Source organism: Ictidomys tridecemlineatus, chromosome 5, assembly GCF_052094955.1.
Source record: "Ictidomys tridecemlineatus isolate mIctTri1 chromosome 5, mIctTri1.hap1, whole genome shotgun sequence".
Classification (NCBI taxonomy): Eukaryota; Metazoa; Chordata; class Mammalia; order Rodentia; family Sciuridae; genus Ictidomys; species Ictidomys tridecemlineatus.
The window spans coordinates 192,015,477-192,024,622 of record NC_135481.1 but is presented as its reverse complement, the minus strand read 5'-3'; the positions used below and the strand labels follow the sequence as shown (position 1 = coordinate 192,024,622).

At 43.0% G+C, this 9,146-nt stretch overlaps 1 non-coding gene across 1 annotated transcript; it reads left to right on the top strand.

Moving 5' to 3' along the window:
• The first annotated feature begins 8,583 nt into the window (after positions 1-8,583).
• LOC120886985 (U6 spliceosomal RNA) lies at positions 8,584-8,690 on the top strand. The gene has a single exon (XR_005730161.1). It is a non-coding gene; the product is annotated as a U6 spliceosomal RNA (small nuclear RNA).
• The last annotated feature ends 456 nt before the right edge of the window (positions 8,691-9,146 follow it).

The window sequence follows — 9,146 nt, the reverse complement described above, 5'->3', positions numbered from 1 at the left end:
GTAGATTTACCTCCTGACAATATGTTCATACTCTCTGGCAAATGAGAAGAAGAGCTAACTTCTGTACGAGGTGGTTTACTACCTTCACCAATAAGGAGAGGGATGCCTGGGATGTGATTCCTGAGTTCTGGTTGCCACCTCAGATAGAATCGTGGTGCCCCAGGATGTGCACACCCTGATCCCCATCTCACACAGCAGAAGGAACATCACAGCTGTAGGACTGAGTTGTGATCTTGAGGTGGAAGATAATGCAGGTGGAGAGTGTCATCAGCAGGGTCCTTGGAGAGTGACATGAGTGGGTCAAAGGGTGAAAAGAGGAGCAGCCACGTGAACAGAGGCTGGAGTGACTTCTGTGAAAGTGGAGGGAGGGGCCATGGTTCAAGGGCTGTGGGCTTCTTGCAGAAGCCAAAAGGCAGAGGAACTAACTTTCTCTGGAGCCTCAAGAAGGAACGTTGTCTTGCTGATGACTGTTTCTTAGCCCTGTAAGCTTATTTTGGATCATGACTTCCAAAATGGAATGATAAAACTACGTTAATTTAAGCCATGAGGTAAGGGATCATTTGTTATAGCAGCAAGAGGAAACTAACACAGCGTGGTCTAGAGATGGGAACCTGTCTCAAGTTGGGATGGTAAAGGCAGAAAGAGGGCCATTTGTTCTCTGATGATGTGATGAAGCCATCATATTGGCCCTGAATTTACGACTTCTGAGCTTATTCTATATAAGAAAAAAATAACCTTCATCTTATCTAAAACATTCTTATTTTTGGATCTGGTGTTAAATGTCATTGTTTTGAGCTTTCTTCGATTTTATATTTCTCTCTTTGGCATCCATGAATCTCAGGGCCAAACTGAGCACCAAAGTCATTTGCATTTCCCCTTTGGTCCACTCCAGAATGCTCTTTTTTATCTGTTTCTCACATACCATGTTACTGTCTCTTCTGCCCTACATCAACCCAGGGCCAGGCACCAACCAGCCCCAGCCCCAGAGTCACCAGGACCATACCAACTGGCTGGTCCTAAGTGGTCACCCTGCCCTGCCTCGCCTTCCCTGTGGAAACTGCAGGAAAGCCGAAGGTCCTTGCCTTCCCTGGCTCTTTTGAGCTTTGGACTGGCCTGGGCATCTCCCTGCGGCTCTGCAGGACACGCCCTTGTCTGCAGGGGAACTGTGAGTTACACAGGTGCTTTGCTTAATGGTATCGACTTCCCTTCGTCATTATTCAGTTCCCTTATAAATTGATACCTGGCATAAATCAGTCACCAGACCAGATTTGAAGCAATACAAGGACAACAAATGATAAAAAAATAAGTAAATTCAAGCATCGCTTCTGAGAGAGAAATGATTTGAAGACAGAAAGGGTGGTGTGATAAGGAGTGACTGGATGAAGGTGGCCTAGGGGATTTCCTGTGTGCCGATGGCCTTTCGGCTGAGACACCATGATGACGGGGGACCCCAGTGAGGGGGTGAGGCCTGTCTAAATGTTCTAGGCAGAGGAATAGCTGGGTCAAGGTGAGCAGGCAGGTGGGAGCTGGGCGAATCCGAAGGCCAGGTGGTCGGAGCTTCAGGAGGAGGGGAGAATGATGAGGTCAGATGGTGCTGGCCAAGGGAGGAACTTGGCCTTTCTTCTAGGTACCGTGGGAGGGCTGCGGGCAGAAGTCACTGGCTTCCCTGGACATTGAAGGCAGAAGGCTCTGGACATTGCTGTCTAAGTGTGGGAAAAGCTGGCCCAGCATATGGCATGGTCCAATTCTGTCATGCCAACTTTCATCGGTCCCTCCTGGGGCCTTAAAAATTATATTATAGCTGACTACTGACTATTAATGTTCACAAGAATTACGATCTAGAGCCATGCTGCTTCTCTTTCTGTGTGGTTTCCACCTCAGATACGGTCTTTCCATGAGGCTGATAGATATAAGTACTCGGGAGTATTTTATGGATCAATGAAATATTAATGGAGTTGGAGGTGCTTTAAGTTTATTTATAAAGCTGGGTCATTTGTAGGTCAAATACCATTATAGCAAATGCAGTTGTAATGAATAACTTTGATAAATTTGGTTGCCAAGCCCCAACCCATGTCTTACTTATTTCAAAGATTATGAGCCGAAGGCCCACAATTTCTTCAATGCTATTATGAAGACCCCCCCCAAACATGTGAAGACCAACGTTGGTTTATTTTTATGATTTAGTTGATCACCAACAGTGAATTAAACTGGTATATATTCTTTATTTGTTCTACTGAGTGGGGACATGCCTGCTTCACTGCAGAAATACTGGGTTTGTTTAGAAGAATCTGCCCCAGTTCCCCATGTAATTGTTACTCAGTATGTCTGAACCAGGTTTCCTAAGATCCATTTAGAAAGAATTTGGCCTGAAGGGTTCCAGATGGGGATTGTGGATATCAATAGTTATACGTGTTCATATCTTCAGAATATGTAAGAAAGGATTTGAATAGCAATTGATAATATTAGAAAGTAGACAAAAATATTTTTAAAACTATAGATATGGAAATCACACAAATTCTAGTAATATGTACATTTGCAGTTCCCACTAATTTTACAAAACACTTTGTGGATAGGAATGGGAATGATATTGGGTGCTGCTCTAGGCTCTGTGAAATCAGATGCCTGATGCGTCTCTGTGTCCCCAGCGTAGATCAGTGAGCCTGCAAGGGGTAGGTGCTTGGTGTGCATTTGTGGAATGCAGTCATTAGGTTGGTTTAGAAGCCTAGGGATCTGTTGCTGGGTGACCCCCCTCAAACCACTGGGGTTAGTGGATGGAACTCAGGTCAAATATTTTTTTTTTCTGTCAATATGTCACTGTTGCTGAAATGGAAAGAAAATGAAAGCCTTTCTGAAGCAACCAAAGTCTGTGGGACATTAAGGAGGAAGAGGAGTGCAGGGGTTGATTCAGCTGGACAAAACTTAACCAATCTGTGTAACTAGCCAAGAGCCTCATTTCTAGATAAAAGAAGACTCTAAGAATCAGTTCTAACCCAAGAACATTATTGGTGGTGAGAGATTGTACTAGGAAAATATTCACTTTTGAAAAATGAAACCTATTAAATTCAGGACATTTTCCTTTCCCATTGTGAAGCTGTGGTACCAGCGATTAAATTCTATTGTGTGTCTACAGTCCTTGTTACCAATGATGTTTAGTATTATTAACTGAGATTCTGAGAATATCAGCTCTCCAGAGTGAAGTGCTGTTCTGCTCCTAAGTTGAAATGACTTGCATATGTCTTGGATTTGCTCTTGATTTGTTTCTTTCCCTGATTCTCAGAATCCTATCTGGGAGCCAGTCCTGTAGGTAGACTGCAGTGCACCCTCACCTCTCTGCCCATGTGGTTCCTGCCTGGTCAGTGTCTGAACTGGCCTATCTACTATCCATTCTTCATACAGCAGGAAAACCACTTTTTCAAAGAAGAAACTTTCTCAGGTGGTACTTCTCAGAAGCAGATCCTGAAAGGAGGGTTTCTGTAAAGGCACAGGACTGGTATCCCTAGTCTGAAATGCTTATGACAGGAAGTGTTTCAGATTTTGGAATATTTGCACTGACTTGACCAATTGAGGATCCCTAATCCAAAAACTCCAAATGCTCTGAAATCTGGAACTTTTTGAGCCTCATATCAGCACTCAAACTATTTCAGATTTTGGAGCATATTTCTGATTTCAGATGTAGGGGTTAGGATGCTCAGCCTAAAATATCTTAGGAAGTGCTGCCGGAAAAGATCAGAAGGGGAGTGGGAACTAGGTCAAGAGGAGAAACAGGCCAAACATGTCTGTAATGCCAGTGAATCCTGGGGAGTAACTTGGGTTCTGTCCCACGGGGAAGCTCAAGAGTGTTGCCACAACTCAGATTGTCCCAGTCGGGAGCGAAGGAGCTGGGGTATGTACACTCCTTGTAATGACTGATGGTTATCAGTCATTTATAAAGGCTACGGCCAGGGGACACCAATTTCCCGACAACTCAGGTTTTGAGTATTCAGAACAAAGAGTCTTAACAGCTCCACAAAGAAAGTGTGGCTACTTCTTTCATTCTACAGACAAGGAGACCTATACAAAGGATGCTTAAGTAAATTGCCCAAATCCACACAATCAGGAAGAATAGAGGTAGAATGGGACTCTGTGAGTCTGTCTTCTTACTCATGGCTTCAGAAGATGCTTAAGTGTCTCAAAAACACCAAGGGCAAAGTCTACAAAATTATAGGCTTATGATTTTCCAGAGTGTCATGCAAGTCAAAGAAAGGCCAAGGAGCTGGTCCAGTCTGGAGAGGAAAAAGGCAAGATAACAAAATACGGTGGGGGACTCCAAACTTGTTCCTTCTACTGCAAAGGACAATTTGAGAAACACAATTGGGATTTAAAAGTTGACTAGTAGGATTGTCTTGTATTTGCTTCCTGATGTTGATGGTTGATTGAAATCTTTGTTTGTAGGAAATGCATACTAAGGTGTCTGCAGCACCAGGTCAGCAACCTGCTCTTCAGTTCAGTTCAGAGGGAAAAACATAGGTGCAACTTGCCTGCAATTTAGAGATGGTTTCAAAATAAAAAAATTATAGTAATTTTAAAATCCTCAAGCAACACTTATTAAAACCTAATTATCTTAATTATAATTCTTAATTTCAAGTTTCAAAATAGATATTTATTAAGAAGATAGCTTTAAAAGCTGGGCTTCTACAAGGATGTGCTGCTATTCTGGGTATCGCCCAAACCAGGCTTTTATATCCCAGAAACCAAGGCTTGATGGGCAGATCACAAAGTATGAGAAATGTGAGGTTATGACTTGCAAGACATTTCTAATCACATAGGAAGGGGAAAGACCTGGGCGACCAGAAGAAGGATTCCAGAAATGTAGTGAGGAGAGGAAGACAGGGAATTCTGACATGACTGTCCTGGTTCTAGGTTAGACATCACCTGCAACATTTGATGTGAGACATAACTGGGACGTGAGTCCCATGGAGAAGCTCAATAATGGGCACAAGGGTGACTCTGACTCAGCTTGGGGCACTAATGCACTGTAGATTGTTACGACAGCCTCATAGGACCCTCGCATTCCCCTCCATGAAGAGGAATCAAGGAACTACTGAACAAGGGGGATAGAGAAGGTGATAGTGAGCTATCAACCTAGAAGACTGGGCTCAGGTGAGGGGAGCTTAGGAGACTAGGACTTCATTTCCAGAGGTGATGGTGCAATCCACAATTGTTGAGCATCTTGGTGGACACCATCCTGGAAGGCCCATTGAGCAGGAAGGCCACGCTGCATAGCAGCCCTTTCAGTAAGCACGGAGGGCAAAGCCTGCAGACCATGAGAAGAAGGGACTGATTTAGAAGCAGAGCTTGAGGGTCAGACATGACCTCCTGGCACCAAGAGGAACTGATTTTTCCCTGGTAATTCAGATGAGTCTAGGAAGGAGATGGGAAGATTAGAGAAAAGACCAAGATTAGAGAAAACTTCCAGAAGCTCAGGAGGTAGCTCCAAAGAAAACTTGATGAAAAGAGCATCGATGCTTTTAATTCATAAATCAAGAGAGTTCTGCTCTCCATGGGAGTGAAGCCTGAGAACAAAAGGAGTACATGTTAGGGCAAACGACTTTCACACTCCACTCTCCCTCCCCTTGCCTCTTACACTCCGAGTCGTGGTTGTAAACATCAGCCTCATTATAGAAATGATGGAGACATGACAGTTACCAAGAAATATGACGACCTGCTCAGAGAAAGCGCTTCTAGAAGAACAGGGTCCTGGCTAAAGAGAGGAAACTCAGGTTCAGAGGAGGGTGAGCTGGGAGGGAAATATCCCAGGCAGAGTGCTTGAAATATTATTGAGCTTGGTGTGTTTGGGGTCATAAGGGGACCAGTAAGTAGGACTGGAGCTCAGAAAGTGAGGGACGGAGACTGAGGGGAAAGGAGTGGTAAGGCAAGGTCCTGGTGAGGAGATCTGGACTTTGCATTAATGCAATGGCACCCATGAAAGGATTTTAAGGATAAGAATCATATGATTTGTGTTTCAAAGTCATAGTGATGGCCTCTTGGATAGAAAATGTAAACAACAAGATTGGGAAAGAAGCTGATGCAGTGAATCACCAGAGACGGAGCTAAGTGGGTGGATTCAGAGTATAATTTGGAGTTAAAATTGTCAGAACTTGCTGGTGGATAGGCTGTGGGAGAGAGGAAGGGAAAATTCATAACAATTCTTAAAGTTTTGGCTTGAATGAGTCAGCGGTGATGGGGATATGGGAGCTGATGGAGCCTTTGAATAAAATGGGGAGACTGGGGCAGAAAAGTGCGGGGCGGGCTGGAGTTGTCGATTCCATTGTTACTGCATGGTACTAACCGATCTGTCAACCAACGCTAAAGAACATGGGTCTGTAAAACAGTAAATGCCCTACCAACATCAAAGCTGCTGACGGTACAGCAGAAGAAAACCAGTTCCAAGGCCGTGCGTTTCCAGAATAAGATTTTTATTTAGTTGATAATTTAATAATGGCACTGTTTACATTTGCACATGGATGCCTTGCTATAATTCAAATAACTCCTGAATTTATCCACTGAGCCCTAAATTAAAGGCCTACTAAAGATTGTGCCTGATAAAATAACTCTTCCTGTTCTGTTCTCTTAGATATGGACCACCATGTTCATTTTTTTGACACATGTAATGTTTGACATCAGTCAAAAAAAAAAAAAAAAGGTAATACTCCATGTTTAAAGTAGAGCTGAGAAAGAGGCTAAAAAAATTCTATATTGCTTAAAAGAGAGAGTTAGATTGCTTCCAAAGTGAGAGGAAATCAATGGGACGACTTTGGAGACCCGTTTCAATCTGTTGTTGACATTGTTTTCTGGTAGTAATTTTCTCAAAATGTTAACAGTATTGAGTTTACCTATTGATTCTATTATTTTTGACCTTGCATTAGTGTGGTCTAATCTTACATGCTGTAAAATTTCCTTTCACAGCTAAAATTATTGTATGACTCTGGAGGAAACCTCCAATCAGGTCAGACACCCCCCTCTAGGATTTGATGAGTGTATAAGCGGCAATAATGAGTTATGTTGACTTCCAATACACTTTCATGTTGTTTACATTTTATTAAATGGTTTAAGCAGGGCCATCATATAAATGATCAACATATTGACGGAAACACTCAGGCCTAGATGAATTGAAGGACACAGACAGCCAAGCAGATTGGTCAGCCTGAATTTGAGTCAATAGCATAAATATATATTTGGCTGCAAAATCGAAGCCAACTTCATATTCATTATTTTGAAAACCCTGCTAAATAAATAGCTCCAAAGTGTCCCATGGGAAGACACATGTTCTACTTACCCAGTAATCATCCCAGGCAGGCCTTCTCCAAAAACCATTCAAGCTTCATGATTTTAGCAAAATGGAAGACAGTGGATGAGGACCCAGTGAATGAGAAACTGTAAGCCCTTCAATGGTTTTTCTGAGAATAGATTTATTGTTGGCTGCAGGTCAGGGAAACTTGGCAGCTGTACTTTCAAAGGGCTTATGAAGTGTAGTCACAACATGGCCCTAGGTTCCATCCATTCCCCACCTTTCCCCTCCCTCCTATCTCTGTAGGAGGTCAAAACCTCCTGCCCACCACACTTCCCACCCTGCCCCTTGCTTTAGATGCCATAGTGGGTTAGTCTGCAGGCAAAGAAATCTCAGGATTTACTGGCACCTCACTAATGGGTTTACCCACAAATACTTAGAAGAGTATTGCTGGAGGAGTTAATTTGCCTCTTAATGATTTAATTATATGCTACAGCTCTGCTGTTCAAGAATAACAATGTTCCTTGCTTTCCTGCAAGCCTTGGGATGCTGATTTGGGACACTTTGGGAGAAGAATGTCATTTGCTTTCCTTTGGAGAGAGGGGAATTGAGACATTGGGGAAGAGAGGAACATTTTTCCCAGACCACAAATAAACCATTCCCATTCATCTGTAATGGACCTAAGGGGACCTGTCAGGATGTCAGTAATGAACATCATAAAATGGGCTCTGATGTTTATTTGCATTGTCTTGATTGATCTTGTAAAGTAACTTCACTCTCAATTTTCATAAAAAGTCCACTGGGGTCACCTGGCTTGCCCAGTGCAGGAATCCCATGGAGGGCTTCTGACTCCCAGTCCTGACTTTTGTTTTCCCCACATGAGCTCACCCGCCTGTGTCATCACATAAAGAGCTCCTAGGTCCCGAGAATGCGAGTGGCTATAGTCACCCTTAGGATCAGAATGGGTCTACAAATGGGACTTTGTGCCAAAATTTGTAGGGCAGGCTGAGGTCTTTGGAAGCAGGTCTTTGGGCAGAATTGGGGGTTCAAGGTATTTATTGGGATCAGCACCTGTAGAAAGAAGGAGAGGAAGAAAGATTGGGCAGAGACAGAAGTTGAACCAGTATGCAGCCCTGATAGAGCTTTGGCCACCTCTTCGGGACCTTATGGGACATGTCTTTCCCACTAGAGTACTGCACTGGGTGGATGTGGCTGGCTTCCTGCCTCGCCACACTCTGCTGTGGTGAGGGTATGGCCTGGGCTCAGCTGCCATTTCACAGTGGGCAGCCCCTGCAGTCAAGGACAGACAGCCGGGGGTGCTCACGTCAGCAGCACATGTACTAAAATTGGAGTGGTGCCGACAGGATTAGCACACCCCCTGTGTATTGATGACACCCAAATTTGTGAAGAATTCTGCATTTTTAAATAAATAAACGGCAAGAAAAATACACAGGAAACCACATAAACATGAAGATTGAACATGAATCATAGAAAGAAAGGAGAGGAGAAATTGAAAATTCCACAGAATCAAATGGAAATAGTGACACAATATACTAAAATCTCTGGGACACTGTGAAGATTGTTCTAAGAGGATGGTTTATAGTATTGAGTGCCTACATTAAAGAAAAAAAAAAAAGAAAGAAAAATCTCAAGTAAACAATCTAATGCTGCATCTCAAAGCCCAAGGGAAAAAAGAAACAAACTAATTCCAAACAGTAGAAGACAGGAAAAAAATTAAGATCAGAGTTGAAATTGAAGAAATAAAGAATAAAAAGACAATATAAAGGATCATCGCAGCAAAGAGTTTGTTCTTTGAAAAGATAAACAAAACTAGTCAAACTAACAAAGATTCAAAAGAGAAGACCCTTTTTCATTAGGG